The 25,166-nt window shown below is 45.8% G+C and overlaps 1 protein-coding gene across 14 annotated transcripts in view; it reads left to right on the top strand.

Moving 5' to 3' along the window:
- The window catches only part of ERC2 (ELKS/RAB6-interacting/CAST family member 2), a 924,700-nt gene extending 908,072 nt beyond the window's left edge, over positions 1-16,628 (top strand). For all 14 annotated transcript variants that reach the window (XM_045991216.1, XM_045991229.1, XM_045991215.1 and 11 more), the window contains one exon: positions 16,391-16,628. The gene's annotated coding sequence lies outside the window, so the exon portion shown is untranslated. The remainder of the gene's footprint in view (positions 1-16,390) is intronic.
- The last annotated feature ends 8,538 nt before the right edge of the window (positions 16,629-25,166 follow it).

Genomic DNA, 25,166 nt, shown 5'->3' with positions numbered 1-25,166 from the left:
TGAAAGAATGTAAAATATATCATTTTGTTGGCACCAGTTCACAAGTGAGTCAGTGAGCTCGCTCGCATTTACAACTAAAATTGGATTCTAACCTCCCAAAAATTTATGACAACTGCTCCTTCTTGTGGCTTAAATGTTGACATATAATTAATTTAGGATTTCTTCCTGAGGCTTCCTGTCCAGGTTTGTACCTGCCACAGAAATATCCTTCAAAGTTTATCTACCAGCTGGAGACATGAAAAAAAGTCCTACCGAAGCTTTGGAAAGCAGGTCGGCTGTGCCAACAGGAAGGGCCCAAAGAGAAAGGGTGAGCTGCCAACGAGGCTGGCTGCCAGGGGTGCCGTAGGTTGGAGGCATGGAATTTGTATTTTGGGAGACGCTCTGGGTTCCTCTAGCACTGTTCCTTCCGGGCCCCTGTGATGTGCTCCCTCTTTGTTCTGCATACTTCCTTTCATGAAGGTGACAAGGCCCTTGTCCAGCCCATGAATAACCTAGGCATAAACACCCCATGCTGGAACTTTCAGCCTCTTGATCAAACTGGTCCTGATGCCCATCTCTTTACTCTTTATGGGTGAATGTAGAGGAGGAGGTGAAAAGAAGTACTGGTAATTGGACATCTACTATGTGTCAGGGAGGGGTGTAGGGGTTTTATAAACAAACTCGTTTTCTTTTATCCTCTCAACCACCTGGAAAAGTTAGAATTATTATCTTCACTTTGTAAATGAAAAACAAACCCGAAAGAAACCTCTGCAGCTCAGAGAGGTTAAGTATTTAACTGAGGGCAGCCAAACTAGAAAGGGGAAAAAGTGACAGGTAGTTCACATGTGCAGAGCTTCTGTCTGGCCGTGTCTCATGGTAACCCTCTGAGGTGGACAGTGTCATCCTCCTCCTCCATTCTTGGCTGAGAGACCAAGGGTCCACAAATGGAATCACCTGAGCAAGTGCAGAAAGGTAGGCGGTCCCATATTCGGATTGCTACCAAGTTTGGCTGAACTGTGGTCCAGGGCTTAAGGACCCGCCACGGTGAGTTGCCGACAGGCTTGGATCTGAGGCCCGCCTTCCCGGTAACATTCCATCGAGCCTTCTGCGTGCCTAAGAGTGAAGTACACTTGGCCTCATCAAGTTTCTGACAGCCTTGCTCCCAGAGGGTCTGGGCATCCCTGGCCACTGACCCAGGAAAGAGCAGCAGTCAGTAAGCAGATGTGTAGCCACTTCCAATCTAGGAGGAGTCCTTCCAGAAACCCAGCCTAACCCCAGTAAAGGGCCCTGGGTTGGGACAATCTGAAATTGCAGCCCAGGGCCATGGCCAAGAAGTTCACTGAGCAACGATGAGAAAGACCAGGACCTTCAATGGCCACCTCTTCACCCGCGTGGCCTGGAGCCAGCCCTTTTTCATTCCAGCACCTCTTCAGAGGGAGAAACTGAACGGCCTGGGGCCCGGGGTAGCTTCCTGCTCCCGATGTGAGGTTTGGAGAAAGTCACTTACCTACTGTGGGCCTCAGTTTTCTTAACTCTGACACGAGGTAAAGAACAGTTCCAGTTCATGGGTGGTTGTGCACACGAGCGGGTTAATCTGTGTACATCAGTTCTTCTCAGCAGGGGGGTGGGGGAGTGGGAGGCGGGGAGGCTTGCCTGCCCTAGAAGCGTTTGGCAATGTCTGGAAACAGTTTTGATTGTCATGACTCAGGGAGGGGTGTGTGTGCCACGGGCATCCAGTGGGGAGGGGCCGGGGTTGCGCTCAACATCGTACAAGCATAGGACAGTCCCCATAACAAAGAATTATCTGACCCTAAACAAGAGTGAGTTGAAAATCCCCGTGGTAAGCATTTAGGAATATTCCTGGCACATAGCGAGTATCCGGTACTTATCGGTTATCACTGACGGCTTCAGAGGAGAGTCAAATGCTAGCACAGAAGCAGGACGCCGGCTTATTCTGAGACAGGAGCGTGTAGGGGAAGAGGAGGGAGAGAGTGTGGAGGGTGTGTTTGGCAAGGGGATGTGACCAGGAACAGGAGTCAGGGAAGCCCCCCCCCACCAGAAGAAGTGGCGTTTAAGCCGACATCTGAGGACAAGCAGAAGGCCCTGTCAGGTAAAGGGTGATGGGACAGTGCTCCAGGAGGAGGGGATTGTAGGTGCAAAAGCCCTAAAGGGGGACCCCCAGCTCTGCGGCTCCTTCTGCCCCCAAATCTGTCTGCACAGCTGGGCACGGCCCGGCAGGAGGTCTGCGTGTTTTTGCAGGGGTCTGCCACATCCCACAGGACGGGATCCTCGGGCAGTTAGTCTCTGTAGCAAAGCCAAGGCCCCTAGTGTACGTACCCCTGGGTCACACGGAGACCACTTGAGTACTTTGGAGGAGTGCTGTGTGGGTCTCCAGAAGTGACTCCAAAGATGCCCCTAGAACCTTCCAGTGTCGTTCGTGCAGGCTGTATCCACTTTTTTGTGCCGCAGCTCCTTGATTTCTGGCCTGGTTCTTCCTCAAGACATTCCCTAGCCCTCACTCTGGCTGCCAGGCCTGTCTTGGAAGAGTTAAACCCAGCCTCTGCCTGCCAGGACCGTGGGATTTAATAGGGAAATTTCCAGCCAGTTCCTACGTTATGAAAATGCGTTTTTCCCTCTTTCATCTTCAAAGTGACCAGCGACAAAAGCAGCACAGGAATTGCCTCTCAGGGCCCTTCCACATCTAAGTTGGAAACATTTGTGATAGCTAGGAGCCTCCTAACAGATGGGATCCTGTCTGCCTGAGGGGCCCCTTATTTGCTAGTTCTCCATTACTGGAGCCCATCAGTCCCGGTGGCCTTCTAGAGTTCCCTGACTCCCTGAGCAGTTGCTGGAGGTGGGAGACCGAGGGCTGGGCCTTGGATTACGTGCATACCTGGAAGGGCAAACAGACACTTTTATTTAATCTTTTTAATATTTTTTCTATTTCTTTTTTTTATTCTGTTCAGTTAACCACTGTATAGTACATAATTAGTTTTTGACGAGTGTTCAGTGATTCATTAGTTAAGTGTAACACCCGGTGCTCATCACAGCACGTGCCCTCCTCAGTACCCACCACCCTCTTACCCCCTTCGCCAACCCCACTCCCCTCCGAATCCCTCAGACTGTTTCCCAGAGTCCATAGTCTCTCATGGTTCATCTCCCTGTCTGGTTTCTCCCCCTTTGGATTTCCATCCCTGCCCTTATGGTCCTCCGTGCTATTCCTTATGTTCCACACATGAGTGAAACCATAGGATAATTGTCTTTCTTTGCTTGACTTATTTCACTCAGCATAATCCCCTCCAGTTCCCTCCATGTTGATGCAAATGGTGGGTATTCATCCATTCTGATGGCGGAGTAATATTCTGTTGTATATACGGACCACATCTTCTTTATCCATTCGTCTGTTGAACGGCATCTCAGCTCCTTGCACAGTTTAGCTACTGCGGACATTGCTGCTATGAACATTGGGATGCATGTTCGCCTTCTTTTCACTGCATCTGTATCTTTGGGGTAAATACCCAGTAGTGCAATTGCTGGGTCGCAGAGTAGCTCTATTTTTAATTTTTTGAGGAACCTCCACACTGTTTTCCAAAGTAGCTGCACCAGCTTGCGTTCCCACCAACAGTGGAAGAGGGTTCCCCTTTCTCCACATCCGCGTCAACATTTGTTGTTTCCTGTTTGGTTAATTCTTGCCGTTCTAACTGGTGTGAGGTGGTACCACTTTTAAATGTAAATTCAAACCAGAGAGCCTGTCTCTTTTCAAATGCTGTGCAAATGTGACCCGCCTTGGATTTCCTCAGAAATCGCCTCTGCTTTCCTGTAGCCCCTTGTTGGGCGTGGACATCATCATTTCCCTTCGAGAAACTGTCCGTTGAGCAGTGGGCTTCCTGAGCAAACTCTGTGTGTGCATGTTCACAGAGAAGGGTTGCAGTTTTGGAGGCATCATGTTCTGTGTGTGTTTCTTAAAACCCACACTGTGTGAAACTCATAGTAGGTTCTCAGTTGGGATCTACCATTATAGAACACATGCTCAGGCTTAAGGACCGTGTTTTCATTGCCTGCTCCTGCCCACACATCTAGCACAAGATTGGTGGTACTACAGACGCTCTAGAAATCTTGCTCTATAACACTCTGGCCATTTTCCTGCTGACCAAGCATCCCTACCCAACATGAAGAGATTATCATGGTACCCTGAGTGGAAGCCAGCACAGCAGCTGTGATGCCAATGGCCCGGCCCAGACGCCCCGGGAAGGTGCCATTTTGTTTATGCCACAGTAAAGATTCCTTTGTGACAAAGCAGCTTTAGGTTAAATAGAAATCTCTTGGAAAAGAAGTCAAGTTCCACCATTGCCAATGGATTTCATGGGAAGGTTTTCCCCAGGCCTTTCAAAGTTACCTATCAAAGGATAAGGTCAGGAAGGCAAGATTCCCTGTGTGGGGATGGAGGAGTGGGAGTAACTCAGCGGCAGACATCCTGGCTATCACTGGGGGAGGCTCTAATTTGGAAGAAGTAAAGCCTTAGAGTTATACTTTGCCGGTAAAGGCAGACCCTCCCTCAATAATCTTTTTAGCATTCCACTCCTTCAAAGACAGCTTGGACCCCGAAGCCCTCATGCAGCCAGAAGACATGTGAATATCCCATCAGTTGCATAGAAGCAATAGATTGGAATCCTCTAGATAGTTCACTCAATCTCAGGATGATAAATGATCAATCACTGCATTCCTCCTAAATGAAATTAAGATGTTAAGATATATGGCTTGGGGCTTCTGGATGGGATTTCTGCAGTTGAATTTCCAACTGAAAATGTATTGCTTTGGAACCGCTGGGAAAGGGAGCCATTCTGGATCTACGTTAAAGCAAAACATTTGACAGTGGAGAAGAATGCTTCGGACATGTTAATTTTTTTCATATTTAAAAGTGATTAATCATCCCCAGTGCCATGATGCTGGAAGGCCATGATGCAAGCTCTTGGAGGGGAAGGAGGATGCATGTACCTCGGTCCTCTGAAGTGGAGGCTTTTGATGAGCTCTTGGTGAGAGACAAAAAGCACCAACTTGAAAGGACAGAGAGTCTGGACAAAACCTAAGAATTCATAGAAATCTGCAGACTTTCTTTTCTGTTAGCACAGTGAAGAAGAAGTTGAGGAAGAGGAGGGAGAAGTAGCCATTCCCTTCCAGCTGGTGTTTGAACCTACTAGTGACGTTACTTCCTTGGAAAGTCTCTGCAGCCCTCCCGACAGACCAGACCCAATGTGCTCCTATAAATTGGGGTTGGATGTCTCAGTGTGCAAAATGGCACCATGCCCCACCACTGACTAGCTGTGACTGAGTGTGTAACTTTACCTCTCTGCTCCTGTTTCTGGAGCGGTGTAATGGACTAATAATTGCAAACTCTCCAGCGGTGTAAGGACCGGATGCCATTGAACGAAAGTGACCGTACTCAGTGAATGTGGGGAATCATTCTCTTCCTTGGCACTAACCGAATTTTTAATTAGTTAATCGTATGTTCATTTTAATTATTTTTTGAACGTAATGTCTGACATGCTCGCTAGTTGTGTCTTCCCTGAAGTCAGCATCTATCTCGTTTGGCCACATGTCCCCAGAACTTAACATGGCTCCTGATAGATGCTTTAAAAATTGTAGGAGGGAAAGAAGGAATGAAGGAATGAAGGGAGGGAGGGAGGAAAGGAACGAGTCTCATACTTTTCATAAGCATAATTTGAAGACCAATTCAAATTCAAGCTGAATCTGCCTTCATGTCTCATATAAGAGACACAACTCTGCTGACCATATCCCTTTCAATTCTGCCGACTAAAACGAGGTCGCTTTTTGTCGAGTCCCTTATTTGCAGGTGGCTGTGGATTAGGTCTCTGAGGGCCCTCAGAGCCCCTGCATATCTCTAAAAGGTCCACCTTCGCTCAGCTGGTTGCTGGCTTGGGTTTATACATTTCCTCTTTTCCTCTCCACCTACCACAGAGTTCTTCCCCACCCCCACGAAAAGCTAGTACCTTTTGTTGCAGAAAAACTCTGATTTGGTGGTTGCTTCGAAAACACAGAAAAGTTTGAAGAAAGTTGAAATTAAAGCACAGTTAATCAAATGCAAAACGCCATTCAGCCCCATCTGCCAAAAATAAATAGTTGAAAATATGAATTTCAGATCAGCGACAATGACGACTGTGTTTATGGCAGTGGGGTTGACTGCCTTCGGCGGCCCTCGTTGCCAGCGTGCACCCAGCATTTAGAAATTAAACAAAAACACATTGAACTTGCTGCATTAGCTGTTGCCACATCGGAACGCTAATGGGTTTAGTGACCACAACCGACCCAGGCCAGAGTGTGTCAACAGCCCAAAGACCAGCCCTGCTTGCTTTGAGCGCCTTGCCCAAGTTGTTACAAGTTTAATTCTTTGCAGCTTACTTTTCCTGCAGTGTTGCTTCTCCCACTAAAGAGCGAAGCTGCCAGCCCACGAGCGCACAGCAAGGCCATGGGGACCCTGGCAAGAGCTCTGCTGATGCAGACCCCTCCACCTCTTGGGCCTGATGACTGTTTAGATTAGAGCTCCAGAAGGTGCACTTGACGGTCCTCGACCTCCAGCCTCCTTTATGCCAGTCACTTCTAGAATCCGTTCTGGAAATAGCTTTGCCTGAAGCGAATGCAAAGGGCCTCTTGATTTACCACTCATTTGGAAAAGTGGAGTCTTCCTGCCCCTCTTCCTGCGCAAGAAAGCACGCTGCCTATTGTTTGCACCATGAAGGGGGGTTCTCTGCACCGCATGCAGCCTTTCAACCCTGTCTGAGAAACGAGGTCCTCGCTCCATGTTTCCGCACAGCCGAATCAAGCACTGGGCTGCAGGCCCTCGGCGGTGAAGAGGTTAAATTGCTCAACCGGCTGGGTCTGTGTTTTCCTGCCCACACTTGCTCCTGGCCTAAGGCAGTGCCTGCTGTTTGGGGAGGGGGAAAGGGAGGTCTCGCCTGGACCCAGGTGGCCGACAGGCAAACCATGTTATTAAGAAGCAGGGATCACAAAACCTTGATCTTCAAAAGAGACCCCTAATTAGTCGCCAGCCCAAGAGTAAATGGCATTCCACCTCAGCGAGGCGGGAAGGGAGCCTTCAAATTCTGGGGACTAATTGCCATTATTGGCTCTATGAAGATCCTGTTGTAAACGCTTGTCATCTGAGCCACTTCTCGTTGGCAAACTTGAGATACCAAATTGTTCCTTCATGTTTCAAATTCTGCAGAAGGCCTCGGCGGCTCCTCTTTTTAGGAGGAGTACCTCCTTCCTGCCCATGACCGCCTTCTCAGCACCCAGGCTGAAGAGACGTTTCCCTATGGTCTGCTGGGTTGGGTAGTGCAAGTTCTGAATTCTTGTCAGTAAGAGATTTGAAAACATGTTTTGCTTTATTCTCCACTGAATTTGAAAATGCCGTCTCAGAAACAAGTTTTAATTGCAGGCAGAGGAATTTATCATGAAGCTAATGGGGCCTGAGCTTTGGACACCCTCAAGCAGAAAGACTTTTCCAGAGCCCCTGGGAGAGACCCTAATGCTGGGGACTACTTGTGTATTCTTTCTCTGTAAGAGGACCCGCTGAATGGTATGAAACCAAGAAGTGCTCTGTAGTAGTACTCAGAGTGAGTGTCTTATCGTTTGTATCAGGTACTCTTGTGACTTCTGGAAGTAAGTATTTTCTCCCTGTTCTGAGACCTGCTGGTTCTTGGTCCTTTGAGGCACTTGGGAAGGGAAAGGCAAACTTCTCCAGGCCACACGCAGGATGCTACGTTTTGTCTAGGTTTACTCTTGATCTAGGAGAAGATTTCAAGAACTTAGGGCCAAGATACCCTGGATCCATGCCCTTCAAGGGCAGAATCGCTAACCAAACTCAGACCACAAGGGAGGCCAACCTAAAGAGAGGTTTGGGGGACATGAGGATTGGGCTCGTGACTCTCCAGACCACTGGGATTTTATTATCTGGACACTTTCCTAGCAGCAAACACGTCAGAGGAAGAGAGAGAGAGGGAAGGAAAAAAAGCAGTGAATAATTTCTGAACACTCTTGTGAAGTGGGAATTTTCTGTTCACCTTTCGGACGGGCTCTGGCAAGCATCCGGGGACTCTGAGATGGCGTGCTCTACGCAGACATCCACAGCCAGCCGTGTCACAGGGCCAAACGTCCTGTGGTGACAAATAACCCCTCTCTCCCAGAGCTGAGCTTCAGAGCCCTTTCTTGGGGGAGCTAGGGAGTCACCGTTACCCAGCACTAACTCCTTTGTGTGAGCAGCTCAGGGTGGGACAGGAAGGTGGACACAAGGCGTAGGATATTTGCTCATAGGATTCCATCGTCTCCGTGATGAAAGCCGATGGTTTTCCCTCTCCAGGTAACCTAATAACCTCAGACAGGCGGGAAGCACGGAGGTAGTGACCCTCCCCACACGGGCTTCTCCGGGATGACTCGGGCATTCTCCCCCTCTCCAGGGGCCCGGGCCCAGGGGTTCTGTTTGTTGAAACAGTCCCTGTCTCCGATGTCACTCTCGGCACTCCCAGAGATTCCCAAAGCATTATTTTAACCTAGACGTTTCGCTGATTTGAGATGTTAGAAATCGTATGCCAAACTTCTGGTTATTTTAACTAGTTCAGGAAAGAAAGACTAACATCGGTTTTGACAACAAACAAAACCAGTTTTTGTTCTATCACTTATGTTTAAAAGATTCCAATTTCAAACCAAACACAATGTGCGGTTACTCTGTCAGCGACCGTACAGCCGCCGGGGCGCCCGTAGCTGCACACTGCATACATCATTGTATTTTTAAAATGTTACTTAATGAACATTTTTTTTTCTTTTCTAGTAACTACTTCATTGCCTTAAATGAATGCATTCCAATAGAATTTGTAACAAATGACCACTTTGTGTTTGCATTAATGCCAAACACGTTTAACAAATTTTTAACAAGGAACCCTGGCAAGGTGCCAAACTCCTAGAGGGACACCGAAGGAATGCTATAAATTTAAACTAGATTTTACCTTTTCACTTAGCTCAGCGAGTGACTTAGGTGTCTCGCTATCTCAGGATTGTGGCCTTTCTACTTTATGTCAGATAAGTTGTACATTTTCATTATTTTTATTACTTAGGTTGTACCTTCTTCCACGGGACTTCTAAATCTGTGCCACCGTGTCTGAAATAATATGAGGGCAGCTTGGAATAGATGTTTATTTCTGCAAAAGTGTTCGCATCTTGTATGCGTTGGTAGATGCACATATGTGATACGTAACTTACCAAAAATATAATTGTATATAAACAGCACGGTTAACCCATTAAATACAAAAACAATGGATTCGACCAGGGTCCTCATCTAGGGGGAGGGATTTTGTCCCCCCCGCCTCCGCCGCCCTCCCAAGGCGGACCCTCCAGAGGCTAATTGGCAATATTGGGAGCCATTTCTGATGATCCTACCTGGCAGAGTGCATGATGCGCCTAGTGTCAAGGAGTCCAGGCCATAGTGGAAAGCATCCGCGCCACAAAGAATGACTCAGCCCCAAGCGTCCCTGGTATCACATCAGGAAATCCTGGAGTAAAATAACAAAGCCCTTTGGCTTATGGGCACTGCCTCAGGCTGAGGAAGTATTATCTTAAGGAAACTTACAACTAAAAGCACATTTCTATTCAATCAATCGATGTTTTAAAAATTACACAGAGTGCCTAATGCCGGTGTTGAGTGGCAGTTTTCTTACCTTCCCTTCTGCTGCTCTCTGCCCTTGAAAAGAGAAGAAAAAAGCTGGCCCATCATAGCCTGGCCGAAAATTTCAACTGAGGCGGTGCTGAGAATGGCTGGTGGCCCTGGGGATGAGAATGCGTGAGCCCGATGACCCACGCCAGGTGCCACTGGCAGGAGGCCACTGCTAGGCGGCGGGAATGGTCCCTGAGACTGGGCTAGGCACAGGCAGGGCCCTGCATATCCCCAAGAAGATAGCTTTAGGTGCTTCCTGGACACTTTAATTTTAACAGCTAGGCAATTCTTATAAGGCATATTAGACAAATACTGACTCCATTACAGCATTAAAATAAATCTTCTTTTATTTTCAATCATAAGCCTTATTTGTTAGAATGATACAAACAAGTGCTTACATAAAAACAAACCTTTCTTAAAAGGGACATTTAAATTTTTAGAAAAGAAAAAATTTTAAGGAAAATTATCAATTAAATGTGACATAAATTGGGAAGGTGAAAAACAAAGGACCAAGGTCTAGAAAATTCTGGCATCATAGTAAAGAGAATGGGCTCTAAAAGCGAAAAGATATGGGTTCAAGTCAGACCCCAGGAGGTGGGAATTTGACCTAAAGCATTCAGTCCCTGGAGGCCTCAGTTTCCTCATCCGTTTCAGGGGCTGTCACACCAGTTAGAACCGTGGCGCTCTTGAGTTTGATATCGTTGGAGCAAAATCACAGGGCTCCACGGCAGATGGCGTGCACCAAACATTAGCTATGAGTAATTCTGACTACAATAATAACTACAGAAATAAGTCCTAAGGAGACCTAGCAGTTTATGCTACCGTGCATTTGATTTCCTTTCTTTAAAACGCTGTGGGTGAGTTGTACTCAGCACACACAGCCCGAAGTTGAAATCCAAATCCAGAGTCTCTCTGTTGCCCCGTCCAGAAAGCTCTACCATCCCGAACAGCAGTTTGCAATTCTGAGCTGAACGCTGGCTGAGCCCAACCCACCCCCCCACCCCCAGCCCTTCGGGCTCTCAAGTGTTACATTTTATTGCCCTGTGGAGCTGTAGGAGGCCACTTGCAAGGTAAAATGTTGCTCTCCACTCATATTTTTGAATTATGGCTTCAAGGTGGTTGCTCCTATCAAGAAAATTAAATGATTTAACATAATTTGTTGCCACTTTGATCACAACAATAATAAATAAATCTTCATGAGAAAAACGGGAAACCCATTCCGCCCCGTTTTAAAAGATGTTAAGTAATAACACAGATGTAGTTATAGAATTTTTTTTCTTTTTTTGAGCAGAAACGACTCTATTGGGTTTTCCTGTGAGCAGAATTACTTAGTGGAGTGATTCTGCAGGATGCCTGCTGCCCCTCCCCCCCCCCAAGCATCTCTTGTCTTTGGGCAGCTGTTAATGAGCTTGTGAGACTTGCTGTTACGTGGGCACCGTGAGCAATGTCAGGGGCGTCCAAAGCCCTGGTGAATGGGTGTCTGTTTTTGTACCTGGGGGCACAGCACACATTTGGAAAGCACATGGAGCGTAATGGACATTAACCCAGATGTCAAAAATAGCCTGCGTTTTACTACTGTTATTAAACAGTTTCCCCTTTAACCCCTCCGTGTTTACCAAAGACCCCTTTCTCCCAGCCAGTTTCTGCAAATCACTACTGAAAGGGCAGGAGAAGAAAGTCATAATCGGGCAGGTGTCTTTATTCCAAAGAAAAACAGTCTGAAGGAATATTTGTGAGACACCACACGTTTATAGCCTGGTCTCCTGGGGGCGCTTGTCCTGGGCCGGAATCTCACTGCTGGTCTCAGCCTGCCCACCCCACCCCTGCAAGCCCCCCACCCCACTCCCGAAAGCCCCCCAACCCAGGCACACCAACTGCAGGCTTGGTTCCCTCCCCAGAGCCAAGTCAGGACTTTTCACAATGGAAATAGACTTCTACTATGAGACTAGTTACACATTCTTTGGTTTAAAAAAGTCTGAGAAGGGCAGCAACAACAAAGTTTCTAAAGAAACTTTTAAACTACCACCCAGAGATCATTATTAACAATATTCTCGTATAGGCATTTGCAAGTGTTTATGTTTATATTGCTGCAAAAAATAAGATTGAACTACATATGAAGAATTGAAATCTGCTTTCTTTGCTGGAAAATGATGGACATCGTTCCATGTTAAGAAAAATATCATAATCGTCATATGATCAGTAAGTCTTAAGGAGGCCTGTCACACAGATCCCTGTTCATTTCCTTTGAGCCACAGATTTTTTAAAAAATCCTTATTCTCTTACCTATGTGTGTATCTGTTTATTGGCTGTCTTACTCCTAAAAATACAGGCTTCATGAGGGTGCAGATTCTGTCAGTCTTTGTTACTACTATGCGCTCAGCACCAGGCACACTGCCTGACACAGAGAGAAGCTGTGTTCGTTTCCTATCCACGCACAACAAATTAACACAAGCTCAGTGACGAAAACAGCACCCATTTATTATCCCACAGTTTCTATACATCAGAAGCCAAGTCGCGCTCCTCTGGGTTCTCCCCTTAGGGTCTCATGAGGCCAAAGTCAAGGTGTTGACCAAGCTGGACAACGCTGACCCGAGGCCCTGGGGAAGCGCCCACCTCCAAGTTCATCCAAGTTGCCGGCAGATTCCATTCCTTGTGGCTGTAGGACTGAGGGGCCCGTTTTCTCGCTGGCTGTCAACTGCTGGTTGCATTTTGACTGTGTGGGACACTCTCAGTCCTTGTCCCGTGATTCCCCTCCATCTCAGCACAGCAAACCCCAATTACGTTTGAAGTTTCCCTTTCTCTCCCACTACTAGCGAGAGAAAAAGCCTCTGCTATTCACAGCTCCTGTGATTACATTAGGTCCCCTCAGATCATCCCTCTTCATTAACTTAAAGCCAGCTACCAGCGGCCAGTGACATCAGCAAGCTGGCATAATCATGGGATGAGATGTTCATAGCCTTGGTCTCAGGGATCAGAGCAGGAAATCTTGGTAGGGGGTGGGATTCTGCCTCCTCTGGATGCCCTCTCATACCTGTGGATGCATGAGTGAATCAATTTGTTCCGCGAACTGTGCAAAGGACAGGGGATGATAAATGAGCAAGACCGGCCTGGCCCCTCCCTCCTAGATCCTACAGCCCAGACCAGGGTTATTCAGATAGAAATATAAAGGAAGCCACATCAGGAGTTTTCAGTTTTCTTGTAGCCACATTAAAAATAGTAATAAGAGGGAGGCCTGGGTGGCTCTGTCGATTAAGCCGCTGCCTTCAGCTCAGCTCATGATCCTAGGGTCCTGGGATCGAATCCCTCATCGGGCTCCTTTCTCAGCAGGGAGCCTGCTTCCTCCTCTGCCTGCTGATCCCCCTGTGACTGTGTGTTCTTTCTTTCTCTCACAAATAAATAAATAAAATCTAAAAAAAAAAAAGTAATCAGAAACAGGAGAAATTAATTGTAGTACTCTATTTAACTTGATCAATATGTCCAACGTATTATTTTAATATGAAATCAGTATTAACAAAATGAAATTCATAAAACCAATATCATACCTGGAATTTTGAGAAACACTTAAAAATTAGATAAACTCAGAGGAAAATTAAAAAAAATAAATTCATACTGAATCTAAAATTCAATATATTAATTTATAATCATTTAAAATCAACATAAAAAATAAGTCCTTACTTCATCTTCAACATCTGGTATATATTTCACACTTAGAGCACATCTCAGTTTGAACCAACATATTTCAAGGTACCCACGTGTGGCCGGTGGCTGCCATGCTGGATAGTAAAAGTCCAGACACATCCCACAAGGGGACAGTGAAGTGTGCGTGAGACTCCTTGTGCTACATCCCACACTCAGCAGGGTCAGCCAAGGCTTCCAGGAAGGAAGTGACACCTAAACTGAGACCAGAGAGTGAGCGGGCATCAGGCGCACGGAGGGTTGGTGTAATGCTCATCAGACAGGCAGGGCTGTGAGGCGAGGAGAAGGGAGAGCTTCGGATTGCAGAAGCAAGTCCAGCACAGGTGGAGGGGGGCGTGTGGGGCTGGAGAGAGAGGGGCCGGCACGGCTGGCATCCTTCCTCCCTCCTGAGGGCAGTGGGATGGTGAATGCAGATTGCACGCAGGTGATGTCCTTAGAAACAAGGCTGTTGGGGCACCAGTGAGCACCCCGAATCGGGTGCTTCAGGAGAAGATGCTCGGAAACAGAGTGGGCAGCTGTGACCCTCATGGTGAGGCGGGACTGGCCAGAGATGATCCCACCCACCGTGGGGGGCTGCCTGGATTTCCTCATTCCTGTTTTTCGTTTTTTTTTAAAGAACAGGCTTATTTGCCCCCCAGCAGGGGATCATCTGCATTTCTAACTGCTGGGAACGTCATCTGAGTCTTTCTCTCAAAGCCATGTGGGCCTCCTGGTGAATGGATTGTCCAGTGGAAGGAGCGGCAAACCGTTTCTGAGTGTTCTCTCTTCCACAGCGCAAACCTTGCCCCAAAGCCGGGCACGGCCCTAGTGAGGCACTGTATTCTGCCTAGTGACCTGCTACCCAGCTGGAAATCTTTCTCTCAACTGAATAAATGATTGTTCTTTGCTACTTTATCTTGGAAAAACATCAAGGACATCAGGCATTCACCGTAATTATTTTTCACTCGTTTCCCCATCTGTAAAATATGACCAGTGCATTTTAGTACTACTTTGGGTTTCTCTTTACCTTTTAATCATGTGGCCTTTTAATATATTGGTCAGCCCTTTAAAAGGATGATTAAGAAATGCTTAATGCACAAAAGAATTAGAGCTATGCACAGCTCATGAAGCAGAAAGCGTGCTCTGACTTACAATTTTCATACGAAGTTTGCAGAGATTTTATGTGCCAGAATAAGTAATATGATCTGCTCTAGGAACTCCCTAGCTTTCTGGCTCTGCAAAAGTCATTTTTTTTTTTTTTGCCCCGATTCAAGTTTCTTAACCAGAAGGGTTACACCAAACTCCTCAGAGTATGAATTAGCAGAGTTCATCCAAGCCACATATTTCGTTTGTACTGTTTAACCAGGGCTGGGAGTAACCGCCTACCTGTACAGACACTGGGGTCTCCGGCGCTCTCATTAGTCAGTGTGGCTCGAGAAATTCTGTGCATCAACCACCAAATCAGACAGCGCAGGCTCTATACAAAAGGTGGCTCACACATGTGTGAGTGTGTGTGTGTGTGTGTGTGTGTGTTTGATCTTTCCTCTCCCTGCCATATTCCCCAGAGAGCTGCTCTATTGCCATGTGCCCGGAAACTCCCGGAGTATTCAAAGGCCATATGTGAATGATAATGAGCATCGGCGGGGGAAGCCAGTCATCTTCTGAAGGGTCCTCTGGGCCAGGCCTCTCTTCCCACCCATTTTACTGATTCTTCCCAGGCTGCACTTGTGTTCCACACCAGGCCCTCTTGATGGGGCGGTGAGGAAGCATGGGGTGCTCCTGCTTCTCTGTGTCCCAGAGCATGACGCATGCGGATGGCTGGCTGTTCCATTTATGTTTAGGGTCAAGCACGCATGTCACTGTGTGCGAGGGGGAAAGGGGGGAGGCCAGCTTGTTTTGTTCTTTTCTATTCAATATCCTTTTTTAAAATGTTTTTCCTGTGACAAAACATACATTAAAATGCACCATTTTAACCCATTTAAGTGTACAACTTAAGCATAATTCAGAGGCATTCAGTGCCTACACAGGGTTGTACAACCCCTACTATCCATTTCTAGAACTTTCTCACTATCCCAAAAGATCATTTATTTATACCCACTAAGCAATAGCTCCCCATTCCTCCTCCCCTGCAGCCCCTGGCAGTCCTCTAATCTATTTTCTGCATCCACAAATTTATCTCTTTGAGATATTTCATGTAAGTGGAATCATACAGTGTTTGTCCTTTGTTGCTCCTTTCACTGATTTCGCTGCTGTGATGTCTTCCAATGGCCTTCATATTGTGGCATGAATCAGAACTTCATTTCTTTTTAGAGCTGAGTAATAGTCCACTATATGTATATACCACATTTGTTTATCCATTCCTTTTGGTTATAGATGCCTGGCGGGTTTTTTTCTCCCTGTTGGTTCTTGTGAACAACGCTGCTGTGAACATCTGTGTGCCGGTCTCTGAGTCCCTGTTTCCCATTCCTCTGCAGCACACCTAGCAGTGGAAATGGCCAGGCCCAGTATTCTTCGAACTGTTGGTCTCAGCTGGTTTGGAAGCAAATGTTAAGTTTTCTGGTGTCCTGACCATCCTTAACTCTCCAGTGTCTATAACGTGAAGTTAAAAATAGTTTAAGAACCTTACTCATTGTTGAAAAGCGTGGAGAGAAAAAACCTGAACATGTACTCTGATCACGTAGAAGTGATCCCTGGAACATTTTGGTATATTTCCTTTCACTTTCTTGTTGCCTATCAAGAGACCTCTACACCTGTAGGCGACATCTTTTGAAAGAGGCCTCTTTCAAAAAAAAAAAACAAAAAACCAGAACATAATTTAACTTAGTGTTCACTCTGTCCTTCCTCTGTGCTTCCTCCCCATGCCAACCAACCCCAACCAAAGCGAGTAGTAGAGGGTCCGCGCAGGGGTGGGGTATGGGAGGGCTGGCCCTATCAGCTCTATCTGGCTGTATCTGTAATCTCTCCTCTTCAGTGGCAGTTGCTTTCCCTGCTAAATTTTGTGCTTTCTTGTTGCAGCTATCAGAAGAGCTAACTAAAGGGGAAATGCAGCTCTGCAGCAATGTTCTGATAATCTCTTGCAGCGTGGCTCACGTCACTGGCCATCACCACCTGGAACGCGCATCAGGACCGAAGAGGAACTTTTCATTTTCATTACGGTGCACAGTTCTGTTCGACTTGATATTTCCTTTATCATCTCATGTCATTTCTCATGGATTCAGATATGTTGGGCAGGAAGAACGAGGAGGAGGAGGAAAATGACAGATCCTCCATTTTTGGGTGGGTGGGGTCGGGATTTGGGTGTTCAAAATGTGATCATCTCTTCTGAATGTCATTCTTTGATACATTTTATTTATGTTCCTTAAACATCGTGGGATAAACTTGAACTCCGTGAGATTTTAACTGTGGCTTCAGCTTCTTTTGGACCACTCGCTTCATCTCCGGTTCTGCTGCTGGTTCAGTCGAAGTGGTCATTCCTAAGGCATCAGATTATCAAAAAGTGTAAATTCTGTGAGTGAGTGGTGTTGGCAGTGTTTGTACACCAAGACGCATGGAGTGTTTGACGAAGAAACCAAAACCAAAAATGGTGAGCCTTTACCCTCCTCTATTTCTTTAATCCGCTGTTTGAAGAACCACATTTTGATGGTGTAACCAGTAGTTACCTCTGGGCCAGGTTGGAAATGAAATCAATTTTTTAAACCACTAATACTTGCCAAGAAATCGCCTTATGAGAACATGGTGTGTGTCTCTGACAAAGCATGGAATGTCCAAATCCATCATTCATGATCCTATCTACCCTGTTTCTGTGCTGGAGAGTGGCAAAAGCCTGAGGCACCCGCACCCTTCCATTCCGTGCAGCCCACACATCCCCGTGGCGGGGACATACCCGAGCCTCAGGCTCTTACCATTCCCATACGCGCAGGTCTCCATGGAGAAGCTGGGACTCATTCCCATTTCCAGATCCAAATGCTGTGCAATGAGTGTAAGCTTAGATCTTCTGGAAATGAAGGGTCATTTCTCATTTTTTTAAAAAAAAAATGTCTCCAACATGGATTCCAAAGCATTTTCAGCATCAAACATGAAAACATTGATGAATGAGGAATAATCACAAAAGCTGTGTATCTGTATATAGCTCTACACAACATGTGTGTGGGTACAGAGTCATTATGGAAAGCACATGCCAAGGAAAGAGACCAAATTTGGAGGTCTTTTCCATACATGGTACTAAGGAGAATTTAACTCCTACTGCTTTCTCTGAAAATGAAAAAATAAGGTTGTTTTAACTGCATAAAACTCACAACCAGTCTGGCAAAATGTGCAACTCTCGCATTGATCCACTTTCTCGTCAATGGAAGAAAGGCTTCCACAGGTACGCAAGTGGGAGACGAAAATCTGCATTCTTACGAGGATAAACAGTGAAGTTAAGCATGAGTGGCCTTAATAAATACAGTTGTCTTTCTTTGCTGCTGTGGGAAGGATTCCACACAGATGCTCCTGAAGTCTTGCATTGAATTTAGTTGTTATTATCACTTTTCAAAATGTTGGTGCAATGAACTCCAGACCTCTCCCATGAGCCATAGAGATATTTAAAAGACAGACACCTTATTTGTCGGGGAAGATGAAACTGTGTCTGAGTTGCACTGTTCATCCTTGGTGCGTTAGGAGTAATATATCCAAGCAGGTTTCTTGCTTCTGGCTTTGTTCTTGTCGTCAGTAAGTATAGCGAACTACGTAAAGCTTTCGTGTTGCATAAACAATCCAAATACATTCATGTTTAAAAAGTTTGTCCTTTAACTATCAAAGGGTTTTAGGATCTCGACTGGAGAAGAGAGCAGAGTTCTTTGCAAACGTTTATAGCACATTTTGACATAATGTCGCACTGAAAACCCAGGCCGCGTAAACGTGTCCGTGTGAACAATTTGGGTGTCCTCAAAAAGGCGGTCCTCCCCGCCTCCTGCAGCCAGATCCTGACCTGAACTCTGCAACTGAATACTTGAAGTAGGAGTAGAAAACCCACTAGGGAAACTAGGGTCCTCGAAACAGAAAAAACCAACCAACCACGTATAGTTAGCTATTTCTCAGTATGTGCCAATTTTATCACAGCTGTTGTTTGGGGGGGGGGCATTTTTTGGCCCCACTTTTGTTGGGTTAAAGTATTATCAATCTCACCATTATGGGGGCATCTTACTTAGTCCCTTAAAAATTAAATTCCATCTGACATAGCACATTTTCCCATCCCGTGTAATATTCTCTGATGTTTTGGGGGTTACCAAAAAAAATTCCCTTTTTCACAAAAATAGTCTCTGGGTTTACAACAAACACTGTGATGTTGGGGAGCTATTTCCTTTGCGCAAACGTTAGCAGGTACCCCTCTAATCATAATGAAGTTGGAAAAAAAAAAAGTGGAGGCTAACATTTAGGAGAAGTTGGTCTTCTTGCTGTGTGCAAAAACAGGCTTGTACTTTATACCCCATTTGGTTTTGATGTACAGTCTCGATTTTGTATTTAATGATTTTTGTGTATCCAATATGCACGTTAACAGCGTGTCAACTTTCATTTGAAAGTGGGTTTCAATTTACTTTTTAAACAGTGTTTATGATGAGACCTCAAATGTGTTGACATAGACTCTCTCTGAGATGTGTTTGTGTAGAGCGGCGTTTGAATGCTACCAGGGGTCAGTGTATCTAATTCCCGGAGACCCTTGTTTGATAGTGCTTCTTGTAATTTTTTTCCAAGTGAGTGGCATGTGGGTTGTGAATATTGACCATGTGATTATGGACTTCGATATGAAAACAATACATAAAACTAAGGAACCCTCAGAAACTACCAGTGGGCATGTATTAGCCAGTCATTGTAACCTCGTGTCTAGTAGAAGTACAACAGCATACAAGGTATGTACAGTTCATAACTTTGTTATCATGTGTATGAGGAGTACTTTGTGCTGATCGCCTTATTTATATTCATCAAATAAACTTTGTTTCTTTCTGAAGTGAGTTCATTCCATCTCTAATAAATGTTCCAATTGTGGTGGTTTCTAATCTTTTGGGGGTCATGGGTGTTCATTTGAGGAACCTAAGGTCGTGAAGAAAAAAGGATGGCAGAGAGAAGTATACTCACTTCTCAGGAGTGAGCAAGGCGCAAATTTCCCTTGACACGTAGCTGGATCCGGAGGTTCATATGAAGAAATTAAGTCATTGGCGGGATCTCCCTCCTTCCTTCCTTCCCGCCATCCCATCCCCTTTGTTTTTTCTCTCTCTCTCAATTTCCCCGTTTCTCTCTTCTGTCCCTCCCACCTCCCTCCTTCCCACCTTTTCTCTTTCCCTTTCTTCCTCTCCTTCCTCCCTCCCTTTCTCTTTTTCCTATTTCCTCTTAACGTTCCATGGGGTTGACCTCAGTCCCTGCTGGGTTCTTTCTACTTGGTGGCAAAGATGACTCCCAACAGCTTTGAGCATTCTGGGCTTGAAGAGCAGGGACCCTCTCCTTTCAAGCATCCACATTCGCTCCCTAAAGGGAATCTTACTGTCCTTTTTGGATCAACTTCCAATTACCTTATTCAAGGGAGTTGGGAGGGAGAGGCCCAGTGATTGACAGCCTCACTGATGTGGGCAGAGCACTCTCCAAAGGGGCTTTATTCTAGAAGAGAGGGACAAGAAAGCTGGGCAGGGAGCAGTAATAGTTAGCCCTGGATACACTTGGTTACACACACAAAATCATCCAGAAAAACACACAAAATCATCCATGCAAGGCCTCACCAGCTTTCACAGCCCAACTGGGATCATGGTGGGGAACCAGCTCCTGATTTCTTTAAAGGTTTGAATTGTATTCCAAGAAATGAACTACCAAATCCTACCCTTATTGAAATCAAAGAGTAATTGATTATCAAAGCTAGAAAGTATGTTAGATGCCCTGTGTCCCATGGTTTCATTTTACAGATGGGAAAACTGAGGCCCAGTTAGAATGTGACTGATTCCAGCATGTATGGTGAGTTCACTGCAAACCAAGACTGTCCCCAAGGCTCCAAAACAGAAATATATATCCCCAACGATTCTCTGGGGAGGAGAGGATGATACAGAATATCCCCCCCAGTTGGCCCCTAATGACATAGGGGACATATCATTTGCTTTATGGACTCACGGCCACTATGTGTGAAATTCTCCCACAGTCCGGAGCATTTTGGAACAGTCTGCAGTCGTGCCCTTTTCATTATGTTGCCTTTTTGTAGAAAAAGAACTTTTGTTGGACAAGAATTTCTTCCTTCGTAGAACTTCCTGAAGCAGCCGGCTTGCACTCAAGCTTGATTATGTAAACCCAGCCGACCGGGTGGAGCCTCTGCTTCTTTCCTCACAAAACACTCCTTTGGCTAAGAAAGGTACTAGCCGGCGCACCACTGCACTCCTCTGCAGGGCAATCCGTACGTTTGTTCCCCTGATACGTATGACGTCATTTGGGTATACGTGAGGCTTTGACCTTAAAAATCTGCCCTGCCTGTATCTGTGAACGGCTCTTACAAAAAACTGAAGAGCCGTTCTAATTCTTAGAAGTGCTAATTCACAATAACGATTGTACTACTAGTAAATGAATGCAGATCAAAATCATTGGGTGTGATTGAGCATTTGCTAGGAACCAGGCCATGGCACTCAGACTAACATGCATGGCCTTGTTGCTAAATGCTGTGCCCAAGTGAACTTGTCCTCCTGGTAATCTCATGAGGCAGGAATCGTCATTCTCCTCAGACAAGGAAGGGGAGGCCCAGGGAGCTTACATACCTCACCCAGAGTCCCACTGATTTTATGTGGTAGAGCTGGGCTTTGAACTCAATACTCAGCGAGCCCCTTGGTTCCAGGGATGCATCAAGCCCCAGGGACATACGGGCGGGCCAGGATGCAGATCCTAATCGTTCCTGCCTGCCAGTTCATCTGTGTTGCAAATTTGGGCTCCAGGGTGGCTATTCAGCTCACAGAGACCTGAAGGAATTGGGTTCTTCAAGAATGCCCCTGTTCGCCAATACTGGGAGAGAACAGATGGCCGCTCAGCGAGGCCGTGGATCCCAGTGGAAATCAAGCCATGTGGGAAAAGAGAGCCCCGACAGTACATTGGATTTACACCGGCTCTCCAGGGGCCTCTCTACTTCTTCTACGCCCCAAGTGTCTGGGCATCACCACACTTGACCTAGGAGCTTTTGGGTTTGCATGGTGGGGTCTGTGGTGACAAGACAGTGGGCAGGTGTCTCCAGCTGGGAGAGGGCCTTGAGCATGACGCTGAAGGGTATAGACCTAGTACATGGGGTCTCAACTTCAGTCATTTAAACAGCACTCTCCTGACCCTTATTACAGCGGAAGACAGTAGGTCTTATACAGTAATTCTTATATAGTAATTATAAGTATTATATAGTATTATTATGTATAAGTATTATACAGTATAGTATAATGAGAATTATATAGTAATTCTTAAATTTAAGTGGTCTCGTTTTTCTGTCTAAATAAGTATATGGGGCGCCTGGGTGGCTCAGTGGGTTAAAGCCTCTGCCTTCGGCTCAGGTCATGATCCCGGGGTCCTGGGATCAAGCCCCACATCGGGCTCTCTGCTCCGCGGGGAGCCTGCTTCCTCCTCTCTCTCTGCCTGCCTCCCTGCCTACTTGTGATATCTCTCTCTGTGTCAAATAAATAAAATCTTGAAAAAAAACTTTAAAATAAATAAGTATAAGAAAAAATGCCATTATCATAAAGGCAAAAGTAGGATCATTTTCTATTCATGGGCCTCACCAAATAGAAGAACAGTAAAAATAATGAAAATGAAGTTCTGAGCCTCGGACTTTCCCTTTCTTTGCTAAAAAGGGAGATAGGCAGTGGTTGGAGAAGTGTTTCCAGGGCTAAACCAAGAGTTTCTCTTTGTTACTAATCAGAAGGACTGAAAAACGATCAATGGAGGCATATTTAACTGTGTGGCTCATGGTTACTCAAGATGTTGTGGGTGGACCACTGTAATCATTTCAAGGACCCTTTTGAGCTCTGAATTTTAGGAACCCCTCCTGCTGCAACAGAAATCCAGTAATGGGGGCACCTGGGTGGCTCAGTGGGTTAAGCCTCTGCCTTCGGCTCAGGTCATGATCTCAGGGTCCTGGAATTGAGCCCAGCATCGGGCTCTCAGCTCAGCAGGAAGCCTGCTTCCTCCTCTCTCTCTGCCTGCCTCTCTGCCTGCTTGTGACTTCTCTCTCTGTCAAGTAAATAAATAAAATCTTAAAAAAAAAAAAATCCAGTAATGGATTTTTTAAGATAAACATCATTTTCAGTAGATTTTTTGAAAAGATTTTACTTATTTATTTGAGAGAGAGAGAATGAGAGAGAGAGAGAGCATGAGAGGGGGGAGTTCCAGAAGAAGAAGCAGACTCCTCATTGAGCATGGACCGCCCCCCCAATGTGGGACTCAATCCTGGGACTCCAGGATCATGACCTGAGCTGAAGGCAGTCACCCAACCAACTGAGCCACCCAGGAGCCCAGTAGATTTTATTTTTTAGAACAGTCTCAGGTTTGCAGAAACCCTGAGCCGATAGTACCATGAGTTCCCATATAAACTTCTTTCCCACAAACAGTTTTTCTATTATTAACATACTATATTAGTACAGTATACTTGTGCACTAATTGAACCAACATGCATATAATGGTATTAACGAAATATCTCTATGTCATTCTATTAACTAAAGTCTGTGCTGCATTCCAATTTCCTTAGTTTTTCCTGATGTCCTTCTCCTGTTCCAGGATCGCAATCCAGACAGCGCATTTCATGACTTGTCAGGTCTCCTCCCTAGGCACCTCTTAGCCATGTGTTTCTCACACTCTTCTTACGTTTGATAAAGACCTTGACAGTTTTGAGGAGTGTGGGTCAGATATATATTGCGGGTTGCTCCTCTCCTGGGATTTTTTTCCCCTCAGGATCAGACCAGGGGTATGGGTTTTAGGAGGAAGACCACCGAGGTAAAATGTCATTCTCACCACATCAGTACCTACGATCAACATGACTTCTCACTCTTAATGTTGACCTTGATCACCTGGGTGACGTCGTGCTTGGCAGGTTTCTCCGCTGTAGTTACGTTTTACCCGACTCTTTGTGACAGACTTTCAAATGCAGACATCCAGAGATGATCAGATCTCTGTCTCAGAATACGCTACTCGCAGTGCAGAGGACACATGGGCTAGAGAAGAAAACAGTTCCAAAAGCCTTTTGGACCAAAATTACTGAATCAGCAGCTTTACCCTTTGGACTGTTTTTTCCTTCTATTTTAAAGTACCTCTGCCCTCTCTCGCCTTGCCTTCCCCTGTTGACTCGCTTAGGCATCTACAGCAGAAATGATCCATGTGGGCAGAGAAGACCCTTTCCCGGGGTTAAGGCAAATCCTGGTATACTCTAGTTTAAAAACAGATGTTGCTTGTGCCAACTGCTGTGATTCCTCATGAAGAGGACTCAGGAGAAAACCCTTGCATACATTCAAGACAAAACCTCCATGTCCTCATAACTGTGACTCACTGGATAAAGGCAGTGTGGCTGGTGGGGAGGAGAAATATGAATGTTTTTTCAAATAAAGGTAACAGTTAGGATTTTTTTTTCCTTTGCAAGTATCCCCCCAGCAAAATAAAGAACAACAACAAAAATGAACACAAAATAACTTTAGTAAAAATAAATATAGATACACACACACACACACACACACACATACACACAAGTGCCTCATGCAACCAACGGTTTAGAGGTAGTGGGTTTCAGATGTGGCTTGTTCCAGGGGCTCAAAAGACATCTTACTCTCCCTCTCTTGGTTTCACGTTCTTGGTGTTCATCCGTTCTGGAGCACTTCCAAGGTTGCAAGTGAGATCCTAGAGCCTAAATCCCTCTCCCTGGAGGAAGCACTCATGTTCTCTTCGTCACAAGGGGAATGCAAATTTTCAGATAAGACAGGAGGCAAACATCAAATGCACAGAGGAGTAGGACATACAGCGAAATGAAATGACGTTAGAGACTTCGAACAGAGCTTTGACCCAGAGAGGAGCCACAGCATGTGTGTTCAGCCTCAGATGGGCAACCAGTCAAGATTTCCACCAAAATCTAAGTTGCCACGTGCATGCAGTCATAGAAGTCAGTGGTGCACCCTCTGTTTCCGGATCTCATCAGTGGGAATGATACATCTCTTAACTGCCCGAATGGATATGAGAAAAGGAGACCATAGATGAGAAAATGTTTAGGAAAAATGTTTTTTGTTTTTTTTTTTAAAGATTTTATTTATTTATTTGACAGAGAGAGATCACAAGTAGGCAGAGAGGCAGGCAGAGAGAGAGGAGGAAGCAGGCTCCCTGTGGAGCAGAGAGCCCGATGCAGGGCTCGATCCCAGGACCCTGAGATCATGACCTGAGCCGAAGGCAGCGGCTTAATCCACTGAGCCACCCAGGCGCCCCAGGAAAAATGTTTTAACCATGAAAGTCTACAAAGTCTTAGAGTGGCTTGTTTCAATGTTCAGAACCCATATTCAGAGAAGGAGGTCTTCCTCATTACCTGCTGAGCTGGAAAGTATTTGGATGACTGGATCGAGCAGTAGATTTGAGAACACCAGTCATTGGGAAGGAAGTATGGCTACATGCCACAACACAGATGAATGTCGCAAAATATTAGGTGAAAGCAGAAGGACACAAGCGAACAGGCTGTGTGATTTCATTCAAACGAAGCATAGAAACAGACAAAATTCATCTATGGGGTTAGGAGTCAAGATAACTGGCTAACCTTTGGGAGTAAGTAACCGGTAAGGTACAA

Source organism: Meles meles, chromosome 20 (genome assembly GCF_922984935.1).
Source record: "Meles meles chromosome 20, mMelMel3.1 paternal haplotype, whole genome shotgun sequence".
NCBI lineage: Eukaryota > Metazoa > Chordata > Mammalia > Carnivora > Mustelidae > Meles > Meles meles.
This window is presented reverse-complemented; position numbering and strand designations above follow the sequence as displayed.